General features: G+C 63.6%; 1 non-coding gene across 1 annotated transcript; it reads right to left on the bottom strand.

The window, feature by feature from the left end:
• Positions 1 to 4367: 4367 nt before the first annotated feature.
• On the bottom strand, positions 4368 to 4486 carry LOC131860547 (5S ribosomal RNA). Its single transcript, XR_009359641.1, has one exon. It is a non-coding gene; the product is annotated as a 5S ribosomal RNA (ribosomal RNA).
• Positions 4487 to 5581: the final 1095 nt, after the last annotated feature.

Consider the following 5581-nt stretch of genomic DNA (forward strand, 5'->3'; position numbering starts at 1 on the left):
GGCAGCGCATCAAAGGTGCGCAATGCTGGTGCGAACCCGGGAGCGCTCCGATGTGTGCTCCAAGGTGCGGCGTGCACGAAGTCCGAGCCCGGTTTGCCCCGGGTGCGCACCTCCCGTGCACCTTCGCCGGGGTGAGCACCTTGGTGTGCAGACCTTGGTTGGGTTGCGCGCCCTGGTGCGCACCAAGGAGCGCTCTGAAGTGTGCTCCAAGGTGCGGCGTGCACGAAGTCGGAGCCCGGTTTGCCCCGGGTGTGCACCTCGGGTGCGCACCTCGCGTGCACCTTCGCTGCGGTGGGCACCTTGGCTGGGTTGCGCGCCTTGGTGGGCACCATGCAGTGCACGAAGTCGGAGCCCGGATTGCCCCGGGCGCGCACCTCCGCCAGGGTGGGCACCTTGGTGCGCACAACTTGCCTGGGCTGCGCACCAGGAAGGGCTCAAGATGGCACCCGCGTTCCGTTTTTTTCACTATCTTTCAGAACGGAAATTTTAAAATCTCGTTTTTTTTTGCCTTTTCTGGAAATTAGTGAAGGCAGCGCATCAAAGGTGCGCAACGCTGGTGCGAACCTGGGAGCGCTCCGATGTGTGCTCCAAGGTGCGGCGTGCACGAAGTCGGACCCCGGTTTGCCCCGGGTGCGCACCTCGCGTGCACCTTGGTGCGCACACCTTGGCTGGGTTGCGCGCCCTGGTGGGCACCATGGTGCGCACCAAGGAGCGCTCCGAAGTGTGCTCCAAGGTGCGGCGTGCACGAAGTCGGAGCCCGGTTTGCCCCGGGTGCGCACCTCGCGTGCACCTTCGCCGCGGTGGGCACCATGGCGTGCACGAAGTCGGAGCCCGGTTTGCCCCGGGTGCGCACCTCGCGTGCACCTTCGCCGGGGTGGGCACCTTGGTGTGCAGACCTTGGCTGGGTTGCGCGCCCTGGTGGGCACCATGGTGCGCACCAAGGAGCGCTCCGAAGTGTGCTCCAAGGTGCGGCCTGCACGAAGTCGGAGCCCGGTTTGCCCCGGGTGTGCACCTCGGGTGGGCACCTTGGTGCGCATGCCTTGCCTGGGCTGCGCACCAGGGCGGGCTCAAGATGGCACCCGCGTTCCTTTTTTTTCACTATCTTTCAAAACGGAAATTTTAAAATCTCATTTTTTTTTGCCTTTTTCTGGAAATTAGTGAAGGCAGCGCATCAAAGGTGCGCACCTCGCTGCCCACCACGGTGCGCAACGCCGGTGGGCACCCGGGAGTGCTTCGAAGTGTGCTCCAAGGTGCTGCGTGCACGTTGTCGGAGCCCGGTTTGCCCCGGGTGCGCACCTCGCGTGCACCTTCGTCGGGGTGGGCACCTTGGCTGGGTTTGCCCCGGCTGCGCTCCGAAGCGGGGTTATTGGAGCGCCGCCTCTTTTTTTGTCGGAGCGTTTGGTGGGGTTTCTCGCATTGGCTCTTCCGAGGCCCGGTTGCCACCCTGGCGCGCACGAAGTCGGAAGTAGGGTTAATTGCCCGGGTGCGCACCTTTGCCAGGGTGGGCACCTTACCTGGGCTGCGCACCAGGGCGGGCTCAAGATGGCACGCGCGTTCCGTTTTTTTCACTATCTTTCAAAACGGAAATTTTAAAATCTCCTTTTTTTTTTGCCTTTTCTGGAAATTAGTGAAGGCAGCGCATCAAAGGTGCGCACCTCGCTGCCCACCTTGGTGTGCTCTGAGGTGCGCACCCGGGAGCGCTACGAAGTGTGCTCCAAGGTGCGGCGTGCACGTTGTCGGAGCCCGGTTTGCCCCGGGTGCGCACCTCGCCTGCACCTTGGCCGGGGTGGGCACCTTGGCTGGGTTTGCCCAGGGTGCGCTCCGAAGCGGGGTTACTGGAGCGCCCCCTCTTTTTTTGTCAGAGCGTTTGGTGGGGTTTCTCGCATTGGCTCTTCCCAGGCCCGGTTGTTGGGTGCGCTCCCACCCTGGCGCGCGCGAAGTTGGAAGTTGGGTTAATTGCCCGGGCGCGCACCTTCGCCAGGGTGGGCACCTTGGTGCGCACACCTTGGCTGGGCTGCGCACCAGGGCGGGCTCAAGATGGCACCAGCATTCCCTTTTTCTCACTATCTTTCAAAACGGAAATTTTAAAATCTCATTTTTTTTTTGCCTTTTATGGAAATTAGTGAAGGCATCGCATCAAAGGTGCGCACCTCGCTGCCCACCTTGGTGTGCTCCGAGGTGCCCACCACGGTGCGCAACGCCGGTGCGAACCCGGGAGCGCCCCGATGTGTGCTCCAAGGTGCGGCGTGCACGAAGTCGGACCCCGGTTTGCCCCGGGTGCGCACCTCGCGTGCACCTTGGTGCGCACACCTTGGCTGGGTTGCGCGGCCTGGTGGGCACCATGGTGCGCACCAAGGAGCGCTCCGAAGTGTGCTCCAAGGTGCGGCGTGCACGAAGTCGGAGCCCGGTTTGCCCCGGGTACGCACCTCGCGTGCACCTTCGCCGGGGTGGGCACCTCGGCTGGGTTGCGCGCCCTGGTGCGCACCAAGGAGCGCTCCGAAGTGTGCTCCAAGGTGCGGCGTGCACGAAGTCGGAGCCCGGTTTGCCCCGGGTGCGCACCTTCGCCGCGGTGCGCACCATGGCGTGCACGAAGTCGGAGCCCGGTTTGCCCCGGGTGCGCACCTCGCGTGCACCTTCGGCGGGGTTGCGCGCCCTGGTGGGCACCATGGTGCGCACCAAGGAGCGCTCCGAAGTGTGCTCCAAGGTGCGGCGTGCACGAAGTCGGAGCCCGGTTTGCCCCGGGTGCGCACCTCGCGTGCACCTTCGGCGGGGTTGCGCGCCCTGGTGGGCACCATGGTGCGCACCAAGGAGCGCTCCGAAGTGTGCTCCAAGGTGCGGCGTGCACGAAGTCGGAGCCCGGTTTGCCCCGGGTGCGCACCTCGCGTGCACCTTCGCCGCGGTGGGCACCATGGCGTGCACGAAGTCGGAGCCCGGTTTGCCCCGGGTGCGCACCTCGCGTGCACCTTCGCCGGGGTGGGCACCTCGGCTGGGTTGCGCGCCCTGGTGCGCACCAAGGAGCGCTCCGAAGTGTGCTCCAAGGTGCGGCGTGCACGAAGTCGGAGCCCGGTTTGCCCCGGGTGCGCACCTCGCGTGCACCTTCGCCAGGGTGGGCACCTCGGTGCGCACACCTTCTCAATGTTTTCTTGCCTTTTCTGGAAATTGGTGAAGGCAGCGCATCAAAGGTGCGCACCTCGGTGTGCTCCGAGGTGCGAACCCGAGAGCGCTCCGAGGTGCCCACGAAGTCGAAAGTCGGGTTAATTGCATTGTTTTCCCCGGGTGCGCTCCGAGGTGCGCAACATCGGCGCGCACCAAGGAGGGCTCCGAAGTGTGCTCCAAGGTGCGCACGATGGCGTGCACCTCTGGTGCGCACGATTCGGAGCTCGGTTTGACCGGGGTGCGCACACCTTGGCTGGGTTGCGCACCTTTTGTGCGCTCCAAGGTGCGCACGAAGTCGGAGCTCGGTTTGCCCCGGGTGCGCACCTTCGCCAGGGTGCGCACCTTGATGCGCACGCCTTGGCTGGGCTGCGCACCTTGGTGGGCGCCATGGTGCGCACCTTTCGTGCGCTCCAAGGTGCGCACGAAGTCGGAGCTCGGTTTGCCCCGGGTGCGCACCTTGGTGGGCGCCATGGTGCACTCCGAGGTGCCCAAGATTGGTGCGCACCAAGGAGCGCTCCGAAGTGCGCTCCAAGGTGCGCAGGTGCGCGCGAAGTCGAAAGTTGGGTTAATTGTCCGGTTTGCCTCGGGTGCGCACCTTGCGTGCACCTTCGCCAGGGTGGGCGCCTTGGTGCGCACACCTTGGCTGGGCTGCGCACCCGGGCGCGCACACCTTGGCACCCGCGTTTCCTTCATTTTAAATTTTTTTTTTTTACAATCTCTCAAGTGGGAAATTCTATAATCTCAACTTTTTTTGCCTTTTCAGGAAACTTTTGAATGGAGCGCATCATTGGTGCGCTCCGAAGTGTGCTCCAAAGCTCTCTCCAGCTGCGTGCACCTGCCCCGGCCGCGCACCCGGCCCCGCCCAGCTTCGCTCACCTGTCCCGGGCGTCTGGTGCGGAACCTTAGAGTAAGAAACATCACCGTGCACCTTGGCCAACGTGCGCGACTCGACCGAGCGCGCACTGGCCGAGGTGCACACCGATTTCACCTGGGTGCGCGCGCAGCACCTCGGGCGCACCGGGGTGCGCGCACAACGCCCGGGTTGCACCGTGGCCTGTGTGCTCGGGGCGCCTCGGGTGCGCGCTCGGTGTCGCCCCCGCGCGCGCGGTAGTGCGGGCAGCGCACCCCGGCCCGGCCCGGCCCCGACGAGAACGCAAACGGGCAAAAGGTTTATTCAAATAGCATTGCGACGCCCGGCGAAAAACTAAAAAAGGGTGCAACACCGGGACTTCCCGGGAGGTCACCCATCCCAGTACTACTCCGGCCCAAGCGCGCTTAACTGCGGAGTTCTGATGGGATCCGGTGCACTAACGCTGGTATGATCGCACCCGTTATGAGCTTGTCGCAGTGTGTACTTAGCAAACCGCGACCCACGTGCGAATCCACCCCGGCCACCCACCCCCGTCGAGGTGCACACCCTCCCTCGCGAAGTGCGCCCCGTTCGCCAAGTGTGAGCCCTGCCCGGGTGCGCGCACCTTGCTAGGGCGTCGGGTGTGCACCCGGCCCGGCCTACGTGCGTGCACCTGGAGGGGGCGTCGTGTGCGTGCAGTGTCCCGTCTGCAACGCGGTGCCCACACACCACCTCGGGCGCAACGACCTGCGCTCACATGTGGGCCGAGTGCACCTTGGTGCATGTTCGGGGCGCCTCGGGTGCACGCTCGATCTTGCCCCGGTGCACCAAGGCGCTCGGTTTGCCCCGGGTGCGCACTTGGTGCAAGGTGGGCACCCAAAATAGGGATCAAGCACCAAAACACAAGTTTCGGGATGCAAAATGGGACCCAAGGACCACAAATGCGTTCCAAGACCCATGATGGGTCCACGAGAACAAAAATGTGTTCCGAGACTTAATAAACAAATATTGGGTTTTAGGAGAAGAAACATGCTCTAATGCCCAAAACGAGAATCGACCCCGAAAAGGCCACAGGCCAAAAGTGGGATGCGAGACAAAAAAAAATGGGACCCGAGGACCAAAATTGGGTTCCCAGGTCGAAGACAGGGCAACCGGACAAGAAACGACCTCTAAGGCTCGAAATGAGTCCCGACGACTAAAACTTGACAAGAAGCACCCATCAGGCACCCAACTCGACACCCATGGGATGCCGACCCACCCGGGCTTCCACCTAGCACACCTTGGCACCCACCCACCCTCGCACCCAACCTCGCACCCAACTTAGCACCTTTGAACCCACATTGGCACTCACCCTGACCCTGGCACCTTGGAACCCACATTGGCACTCACCTTGACCCTGGCACCCACCTTTGCACTCACCTTGGGACCCACCCTGGCTCCCACCTCGGCACCCACCCAGACACCCACCTTGGTTCCTTGGCACCCACCTTGGATCCTTGGCACCCACCCCGACACCCACCTTGGCACGCAACTTGGCTACTTGCCACCCACCTTGGCTCCTTGACGCCCACCCCG

The sequence above is a fragment of the Cryptomeria japonica genome, unplaced genomic scaffold, assembly GCF_030272615.1.
Source record: "Cryptomeria japonica unplaced genomic scaffold, Sugi_1.0 HiC_scaffold_15, whole genome shotgun sequence".
Lineage (NCBI taxonomy): Eukaryota > Viridiplantae > Streptophyta > Pinopsida > Cupressales > Cupressaceae > Cryptomeria > Cryptomeria japonica.